The following is an 11,635-nucleotide window of genomic DNA, read 5'->3' on the forward strand; positions in this document are numbered from 1 at the left end:
CTCAAAACCAAACGAAATCACAAAATGTATAAATGCAGAAAGGTTAGAAATCCTTCACTTAAACTATATGCAAATTTTCAGATTCTAACTCTTTCGATTAAACTCGGATTTTTGGAGTCAAAGTTTGAAGTCAAAAGTCAATCGATTTGTTCATCAAGAAATTGGAGATTGTTGTTATGTTTCTGTTGAAATTAAAGACATACAAAGTTTCAAATGATGATTTACAACATATCTCGTGTTGAAAATATTATGTAAAACATCTTTAATTTGGAAATCAATATTTTTTTTTTCTTTAAAACCGTGAACAACCCAGCAGGTTTATATATATATTTTTTTTGTTCCTTTTAACTGCCTAAATTGATTCAAGATTCTGTTATGAGTCGATTATATTTCAATCCAAAAACCAAATACGATTTTTTTGTGATGAGGTAAGTACCACTGATCGATGAAAAATGGTTAGGGAAGAAGAACATGTTACAATACGAATTATATTTTTTTAGAGAGCTTATTAAATCAGAAAACCGAAGCCAGCCGAGTGGTTAAGTGTTGGTTCAGGGAGCGGGAGGTCGCGGGTTCGAGCCTCGCTTGGGGCATTTTTCTTTTAAGGGACCTTTTTAAGGTAGTCTTTAATTATGATCCTTTTGTTATTATTATTATTATTATTATTATTATTATTATTATTATTATTATTATTATTATTATTATTATTATTATTATTACATACTAGTATTATTGTAGTATTATGTAATATCATTTATTAATATTATTAGTACTAAAACTATTTTAATTATTAGTATTAGAATTATCGTCTAAATACCATTATTAGTATTATCATTATTATGATTATTAAAATTACTATCATTGTTAAAAATATTATTTTTAGCATTGTATCTCCTCATTATTGTTAAAAATTATCAACTTTAACAAAATTAATATTATTATTATCATTGTTATTTTTGTTAGTAGTATTATTATTTAGATTACTATTAGTATTACTAAAATTATTATGACATTAAAACTATCTAATTATTTTAAAATTATTGTTATTATCATTATTATTTTTATGACAAATGAATATATTACATGTAAGATTACATTTGTAATAAATATAAGTATGTATTAATCTTATTAACTAATGTTATATAAATATTCATATATAATAAATTAAGTACTCTTAATATAATATTAAACAAATAATTATATATAATATATAATTTAAAGATATAATGTATGAATTTGTTCGATTACGATTATATGTGTTAATAAATATACAAATGATTTAGGTTCGTGAATCCGAGGCCAACCCTGCATTGTTCAATATAGTCATATGTATTTTTACTACAAAATACAGCACGGTGAGTTTCATTATTCCCTTTTTACTCATTACATTTTTGGGCTGAGAATACATCCAAATGCTTTATTAACTGTTTTACAATATTTATATGTGTGAGTTTTCATTTACCTTTTTACCCTTTATATTTTTGGGCTGAGAATACATGCGCAATTTTTATAAATGTTTTTACGAAATAGACACAAGTAATCAAAACTACATTATATGGTTGAATGATCGAAATCGAATATGCCCCTTTTTATTAAGTCTGGTAATCTAAGAATTAGGGAACAGACACCCTAATTGACGCGAACTCTAAAGATAGATCTATCGGGCTCAACAAGCCCCATCCAAAGTACTGGATGCTTTAGTATTTCGAAATTTATATCATGTCCGAAGGAGGATCCCGGAATGATGGGGATATTCTTATATGCATATTGTGAATGTCGGTTACCAGGTGTTCAATCCATATGAATGATTATTTTGTCTCTATGTATGGGTCGTATGTTTATGAGAAATGAAAATATGAAATCTTGTGGTCTATTAAAATTATGAAATGATTATTTGATGATAAACTAATGAACTCACCAACCTTTGGGTTGACACTTGAAAGCATGTTTATTCTCAGGTACGAAAGAAATCTTCCGCTGTGCATTTGCTTATTTTAGAGATATTACTTGGAGTCATTCATGACATATTTCAAAAGACGTTGCATTCAAGTCGTCGAGTTCATCAAGATTATTATTGAGTCAATTTATAGTTAGATTTATTAAGAAATGGTATGCATGTCGTCAACTTTCGATGTAATGAAATATTGTTTTTTCAAAAACGAATGCAATGTTTGTAAAATGTATCATATAGAGGTCAAGTACCTCGCGATGTAATCAACTATTGTGAATCGTTTATAATCGATACGGACTTCGTCCGGATGGATTAGGACGGGTCCTTTCAGTTGGTATCAGAGCGATGGTCTTAGTGAACCAGGTCTTGCATTAGTGTGTCTAACTAGTAGTTGTTTAGATGCCTTAGTGAGTCTGGACTTCGACCGTGTCTGCATGTCAAAAGTTTTGCTTATCATTTCTAGTCAGAAATCATCTGCTTATCATCCTTAGGAAATTACCTGCTTATCATTCTTAGTCTAGACACATCTTACTGCAATGATTGCATGAATAGTGTATAGACAAAATTCATATCTTAGCGTATCTACTAATTCATATATCGGCATATCTGTTACTGTAGACTTTGCCTGACAACTTCTGTAGATTCCTCCGTAACTTATGGGATTTTAGTATTATATATGCATATGTAAATTAAGTATTGCAGGGTACTAATCTACATCCTATAATTTATTTCTTATCGAAAATCCTTCATCTGATCGTACTAGATGAATCCCTCAACCAGTTCGAATTCATTGGATTCCGACAGCTATTCCGATATGGAGTTTCACTCGAACTCCGAAAGCAGTGTAACCGGAATGGGTCAATTAATCGGTCATCCCCAATTCATCTGATGAGTTCGTAGTCGACTTAATCTATGGAGATGCGAAGAAGGCGATCCTTTTCACCAACCGAATTTACCTCTTGGCGATGAACCTGAAGCACTTATCAGCGAACCAGTCCGAAACACCATTTTCACCCTCATTCCCCCGATATCTCGCCATGATTATATACTATCTCAAATTCTAGATCTTATTCATCCGCTCGTTCTGACCGACAATCATCCAGGAATAATAGAAGATGTCAACGAATTTCGTGCACGAGTAATCAATTTGGAGAATATGGTGCAAAATTTACCAGCTTCAGCAACATCACCGACACCAACAGTACCATCAGTAACAGCATCGGTACCATCAACAATCCATGCCTCAACATCTCATTCTGTACCTCCAGCATAATCATCGTACTACATGACATCCTACATCGATTAACATCTTTCTACGTATCGTTCTACATCAATTATCTCCGTTCTTCATAGCAATTAAGTAATCTCTAAATGTTTTGGAGATTATGTATTATAGTTCTAACGGTAAACCAAATGAGTTTAATATCATATTAACTCAAGGAATCCATGATTACATCTGAAGAAAATATATATGTATATATATTTTCATAAAGATTGTAATTAAAAATTCTTTCGTACAAAGTGTTAATTGTGAAAATATTTTAACGGGTAGGTAATACCCGAGGAATATTTAGATTTCACATTAATAAGTACACTGTACATTCTTTCAAATCTAATTCAACAGTCGTTTACTATCCTATTTACAACCACCAATATACGTATCCGTTCACCACAGAATAACCATATTCACCTAATTTCATATTTGGATTTTGATTTATCAGGATCCAACAAGTGGCATAATGACGAAAACATTTGACGGAATAAAACTTGTTAGAAACAAACAAATTAACTATGAGAAAATTTTATTAAGAATCCACGCTAACAAAATCCTAGCTAACTGTTCCTAGCTAACTGATTACATTTTAATTTAATTTTATTTATCGTCATTTAATTTCTGTTATTTATTTTACGCACTTTAATTATCGGGACACATATACAATGTTTTGACATATCATATCGACCCATCTATATGTATATTATGGAACAACCATAGGCACTCTATATGCAAATGTTGGAGTTAGCTATACAGGGTTGAGGTTGATTCCAAAATATATATATACTTTGAGTTGTGATCGAGTATGAGATGTATACGGGTCACGATACATATTAATCAAATCGAATATTATATATTAAACTATATATGAATTATTGAACTGTCAACTGTGGACTATCGACTGTGGACTAATAAGATTGGATAATTAAAAATGAATTAAAATATTGATTATAACATATGAAACTAAACAATTCTTCAAGTTTGCCACTTGATTTCATCTTAAACCTCATTTGTATCTTGACGATTACCATCTGCGTTCAAACCTTTCATGATTCTTGAAAACACCTCAATCGAGAGGATGAACCAACCGCACTTCATCTACGGAAGGAAAGATTTATGTATATAGTATTGCACCTGAAAAACTCTCGACAACTGAGTAAATGTTTAACACATAGTTGTGCTAATTCCTTTAGTGTTATTATTACCCAAAATAACTTGGTAATTCCTTTCAAAGTAGCAAATTTTGTCACAGCTCCAACAAATCAACTTCGACTTTTCGTTCGAAACAACCTTATCATCACCTTGATTTATATGTATGCTCTTTTATTGTTACCGGGGAACCTTTTATATTCCACCATATTACCGTCAGTGTTTAATCATCTAAAAACACAATTCTCTTGAAATCACCTCGGATTGATAACCAATGATTCGGATATGGTAGAAGTAAATGTAGAGGGATCGGCAATCACTACTTTGAAAACTCACAGCATACCTACATCAACAGTTATATGTATAACATTTATCTTCTAGAATAATGACCTTCCATTCTAAAATTTTGAAAAGCACCCAGTCTACAAATCAATGCTCTGAATATTGAAAAAGCTGAAAGAAGCAGCAGAAATCGTAGACAATCGTAAACGATCTTAACAGCCAAAAGTTTGATAATAAAGAATAGTTTGTTGGAAAAGCTCAGAAAAGTTAGAACTGAAAAACGGATTGAGCTAACCATGAAGGAGATCAAGGACAAATACAAGGACCAAACCCTATATTCAAAGAATCCAGGTAATTCTGGATCCGATGAAATCTTTAGAGATTATCCTACTCCGAAGTCATGTTAAAATCGTGCGGAAAATCTTTCTTCATCAACCATCGAACTTAGAAATTCCAAAATATCATCATCAATATCTTCGACATTTCTGAGGATATTTTCATAAATATTCTCGTCCGAAATTATATACTTCTTCGTGCTTCCTATGTATCATTATATTGGAAACATTCAATAGAAAATTTAGTACCGAAAAGCAGATTATGCGAAACTATGAAGAAATCCATGGACAAATCACAAAGAATAAGTTTGACTTCAAAGAATCCAAATGATTCTGTTTCAGGTGAAATTTTTAACGAATACCTTGCTTCCGAATCTAAACCCTTACGGATAAATCTTCTTCATCATCCATCGATATTAGAAATTCCAAGATACCATCGTATCTTTCATTATAAATATCCTCCATATTTCTGGAGATATTTTTATAACTATTCTTATCTGAAATCATTAATCTCTTCGTGCTATCAGTATTACATCATATAGAAACTGTTAGTTTCTATATTCTGTAAACTTTCGAGCTCAAAATATGAATGTTATTGAAGTAATGTTGGGGATTGATGCATGAATTAGTATAATATAATGACACTTGATCAACGTGATTATATTACAGTAAGTCATGCTGAGTTTCTAATGGGACGTGACGATTCACAGATCATAACGTCATCATGTGCCATGTTACATAACTCTGTCATTCTACTTAACTTCTGAACATATCAAGAAAGTATATTCTTGATAGTTCTACTCTCAGTGAATCTGGTAATTTGACAAATCAAATCGTGCTATTACGTTCCTTCTTATTTAGAACATTAATAATGTTCATTCTGAAACTTATATCTGCGAATTCTGGACCATTACAAGAGATGCCAAATCGCCAGAAAAAGAAACGAATGGACAAAGCTCTGAAATAGAAATTGGAGTATAAATTACAGCAAATAGGAGGGAGTGTTAACTGTGGATGACAATGATTATAGGAAACAGAAAGGGGAACATTGAAATATAAGGAGAGATATAAAGCCCGATAACAACGCATAAATTACAAACCGTGTATATCAATGTTTGTCGCAACATAAAGACACGGGAGAATTAAAAACAATATAACCCCAAGGGTGAAGTAGAAGAAAACAGATTCCTCTGGTGAAAGTTGGAAGAGGAGAATGATTGCTGCGGTAGAAGGATAAGGACAAGGATTAGAACTGGATTGAGCATTTTCACAATCGTTTGAGAGTATGGATCGAGAAAGAAAGAATTTGAGTGGTGAAAATAATAGAACGGAAGAAGTTCATATATAGAGAAGATATCAGACAAAGCAATCGAGATAGATAATCGCATTAAATTAAAGAGGATCCTAATATTCCATAAATCTCGAAGAATCAGATCTTATAGATTTCCAAGATTTTCTTTTAAATTCCCTGAATTCCGCAATTCAATCTTGGCTACGTCAAAAGTTAGGACGAAGCTTTTCACTCTTTCGTGATAGCTTCACTTGTACGCTTCGAGTAACTGAATTGTCTTCTTCGTATTTCTCATTAATGATAAAACTCTATTTATCAACTCATAGTCGTCATGAAAACATTTTTATTGTTAGCCATGACCACCTCACTCAAATTTCGGGACGAAATTTCTTTAACGGGTAGGTACTGTGATGACCCGGGAATTTCCGACCAAATTTAAACTTAATCTTTATATGATTTCTATATGATAAGCAAAGTCTGTAAAAATTGAGTATCAAACATTTTGAATTAATTTCATATATGTAATTACCCTTTGACCAATTCCGACGATTCACGAACAATTAGTTGTAAGTAAATATGTACAGGGGTATACATATAGATAATTATAATAATTGGAAATAATAAAATTTAATCCATTGAATTTAGAATTATTATTATTAAGTATTGTCATTAAGAATTACTATTATTGTTTATTATTATAAACATCATATAATAAATAACATGTAATGTTAATATCAAATATAATAAATTTAAGTATAGGTTAACCTAAAATTGCTATAGTAATATTATCATTACTTTTATTATTAACATTAATATTAATTAATATCACTATTTGTTAAATTATTTTCAATATATATATTATATAGATATGATAGTTAATACATGTAAGGTGTTATAATTACTAATATTATTAATATCATTATTATTACAATTAGTAGTAAAAATTATAAATTTTAGTTATTACTACTATTAGTATTATTATTTTTATTATTATTATCATTATTAATTATTATTAAATCCATTAAAATTATCATTATTATATCATCATGTCATTATTATTATATGTGTTTCAATTTATTATTATTAGTATTTACATTATTATTAATCATTATTATTAATATAATTATTATTAACATTATTAGAATTATTATTATATTATTTAGTTATTAATATTAATTGAATATAATTCATACGATCTGTTATTTATTTCCCTATATTCTGGCTGATCTTTGATGTTATGCGAGGTGTATATAAAATAGCTTTATATTTTAGCAGGAAATACTATTAAATGCGATACAATTTTACACAAGATATTTATTTATTTAGAGAATGAATATACTTAAACCTTGCTACAACACTTATAGGCAGTGTACCTAATCGTACAGTAGTGTAGTTTTTAGTAAGTCCGGTTCGTTCCACAGGGAAAATCTTTAAACAAAGCTTAACGCTATATTAGTTTACTTTTATAAAAATACAAATATATATATATATATAAGTAATATTATTATTATAAAGGGGGGTTTTTACCGTTTAATGACCGGTTTGCCGATTTTAAAACTTTAGTCGCAGTTAAAACCAAATGTAAAATAATAAATAAATACAAGACTTAATTTAAAGCGTAAAGTAAATAACGATAATGAAATTGCGAATAATAAAAGTGCGATAAAATAAACTTGCGATAATTAAAAAGTACGATAATTAAAAGTGCAATTAAATATAATAACAATAAAAATGCGATAATTAGAAGTGCAATTAAATATAAAATAAAGGAAATTAAATATGAAATAAAAGAATTATGCTTATTTAAACTTCCGTAATCATGATGTTTGACGTGTTGATTTTAGTTTTATGCCCATGGGTTAATTGTCCTTTGTCCTGGATTATTTAATATGTCCGTCTGGTTTTTGTCCATAACAGTCCATCAGTCATAAATATAAAGTGCGAGTGTCCTCGTCAAATTATCCTTATACCCGAAGTTAAATATTCCAACTAATTGGGGACTTAAACTGTAACAAGGTTTTATTACTTTGTTTAATAATTACACCAGAATGTCGACTGAGTGTAACTCAAGGTTTTAATACTTTGTTATCAATTATGCCAAGTGTCCTTGTACATAATTTCACCCCTGTTTTAATAATTCTAGTGGCTATTAATCCATTCCCGTGTCCGGTTAAATGAACGATTATTCGTACATATAAATACCCCGCCCATCGTGTCCGATTGAGTGTATATGGTTATTTATAGGGACGTCCAATTGTAAATCTTTATATTAAAATTAACAAACTATCATTTAGTTAAACAAATATAAAGCCCATTAATAGCCCATAGTCTAATTTCCACAAGTGTCATTCTTTTGTCCAAACCCCAATTATCGTACAAAGCCCAATTACCCAATTTTAATAATTAGCCCAACATCATGATTACTTCGGATTAAATAAGCATAATAATAACTTAGCTACGAGACATTAAATTAAAAAGGTTGAACATAACTTACAATGATTAAAAATAGCGTAGCGTTACACGGACAGAATTTCGACTTACACCCTTACAACATTCGCTAACATACCCTTATTATTAGGATTAAAATTAAAATTAAAATATAAATTATAAATATAAATATAACGTATATAGATGGATGGATATATTGGATGAAAAATTGATCAGAATTCGTTGGGCTTTATAGGGAGTTTCAGTTTTTGGGGCTCCGCGACTCGCGGCCCATTCCTTCTTCAAACTCCGCGAGTCGCGAAGATCGTTTTCACAGCTCACCCACATTTGGCTCTTTGCTTACCGACGGTTTATTATATAAATATAATATATATATAATTTATATAATTAATTATATATTATATTATATTTATATACATAGTTTACTTGTAATTTTTAGTCCGTTGCGTCGAGCGTTGAGAGTTGACTCTGGTCCCGGTTCCGGATTTTCGAACGTCCTTGCGTACAATTTAATATCTTGTACTTTGCGTTTTGAATCTTGTACTCTTGTAATTTCGAGACGTTTCTTATTAATAATTGGAACCTCTTTGATTGTATTTTGTACTTTTGAGCTTTTTGGTCGTTTGCGTCTTCAATTCGTCGAATCTGTCTTTTGTATTCACCTTTTATTATTTAAACGAATATCACTTTTAAATAGAACAATTGCAACTAAAAGCTTGTCTTTCTTGAGGAATAATGCTATGAAATATATGTTCGTTTTTAGCATTATCAAATATTCTCACACTTGAGCGTTGCTTGTCCTCAAGCAATATCGTCTTGAAATACTAGAATCACTTCTTTATTCTTCACACTTTGTACATCAGTGATTTCTATACGGCGGTATAAACAATGGTAGTAACGATATGGTTTACAGTCCCACATGACTATAAAAATTTAGATCCATTAAGGAAATTGGATCTTTATAAAAACATTTGATCTTTTGAAAATTAAATCTAGTTTTTACCCTAGATAAGTTTTCCGGAATAACCCTTCACCGGTGTTTGCAAATTATTTTTGTGGGTTTGGTGGGTTTCATATTTGAAAATTTTAGCTCAAAACTTGCGGTTTTGTATTACCCACTTGCTAACCTTGTATTAGGAAAGCAACACGTCCAGTTTACTTGTCCCGTATATTACCTTTCGGTAAACTACCGTCCGGTTGTAAAGGAAAGCGTTGAACAAGCAACTATTAAGGCAATGTCCCCTGACATGCTTTTAATTATGGTCTATAACGTGTCGGACGCAATTACTATCCTTGGTAGGAGCAATAGTAAAGCTCACCCTTATGATTTTTCGGTCTGGCACAAAGTCCTGTCTTTGACCATGCTATGCAACCACCGTTCTTACGGTTGACACCTGATTTGGTTCAGGTGACCTAATGAATTCCAGGTGAATTCCTAGGATTTTACGTTTAATGGTAATGAACGCATTGAAAATAGGGTTTTCAGAAAACAAATCGGTTTGTAATTTTGATCAAAATATTTTCTCGTTCAAGCTCGAGTTTAGATATCATTGAATTCCATGAGTTTGAATTCTCAATCTTTAAGGTCAATCTCTAGGATTGAGTAATATCAGGCTTAAAAGCTGATTTTTAATCTTTAAGGAGATTATCCTTTTTGGGGATCTGATTCATTAGTCTTATCTAGCTAATTTGTACGGTGCCCTCCCCATTTTACAAGACAGATCCTCTCATAATTAGGATAAGTCTGACCACTTGGCGACCCTATTTTATGCTGAGGTCCGTGGATTTCCTGCTGATTTTAGTGATGACTTTTCTAGATTTTTCGTCAACCTACAGCTGGTCTGGACGACAACTTCCTGACCTAAATCAAGAAGCGCGTTTTTTTTTTCGGAAGACTTTACTTCCTTTTAATGATGGAATTGATTCATCGTGTAGATCCATCTCTTCTTTTCTTTCATCGGGTAAAACAGTTTAGTTTAGTCCAAAGCAAAAGTATTTTCAGTTATTTGTTACAGATATATGTGACATATGTTTAAGATAACTTGGTAAGTTTTCCCACACTTGGCTTTTATTTTCCTTTTTATTGTCCTCTATTCCATTTTAAATGAATTTTAACATTTTGGTTTGTTTCTCAATTTATGTCCTTTCCGAGGTAACAATAATTTCGGTGTTAAAACCTAGTTTTATCATTCATAAATATGTATAAACATGATTTTGAGTTCATTTAATTGAAAATTTTGAAAAATTTTACTAGAATTGGATAGTCAGTATATAAGACTAGGGCTGTTCTTTATTATCAGAGAGCACTAGATTCTAATACAACTACTGCTTTACTAGTATTTTTAATGGTAACCAAGTGTTTAAGATAAAAAATTTAAAATCTGAAATAATTTAACCCCTTCCCACACTTAAGATCTTGCAATGCCCTCATTTGCAAGAAATCAGTAACAATTTAAATTATTGAGGGTGATTTGTGTGAAAATGATTAAATTTTACCAAAGTTTCCAAACATATTTGTGTTTGCTTGCTGAATGATAAATGGTGCATATCATTTGTTCATTCCGTCTTGTTGTTATTTCACATATATTTTGCATCTTGTCGTCAAAATTAGTTGCTTTTGCTGAACTTAATGCTAGTCTTTGAAAATGCGTTGTTTTACCCTGTTATGTACATAAGATAAACTGCATACATATATACATATTTTTGAAGTTTGGTATATTACCCCACATTCAAAAATTATTAAAATCTAAGAATAAAAGTTAGAAAATTATAAAAACTATTACAATATTAACATAAGTATTAAACGTATCAACATTACAAATTACAAAATAAATAAAACTAAGTAGACTAGGGATGATACTGATACCAGTAGGGGTTCCATGCATAACCATAGGTGCTATAAAATG

This window comes from Rutidosis leptorrhynchoides, chromosome 1, assembly GCF_046630445.1.
Source record: "Rutidosis leptorrhynchoides isolate AG116_Rl617_1_P2 chromosome 1, CSIRO_AGI_Rlap_v1, whole genome shotgun sequence".
In the NCBI taxonomy this organism is placed as follows: Eukaryota; Viridiplantae; Streptophyta; class Magnoliopsida; order Asterales; family Asteraceae; genus Rutidosis; species Rutidosis leptorrhynchoides.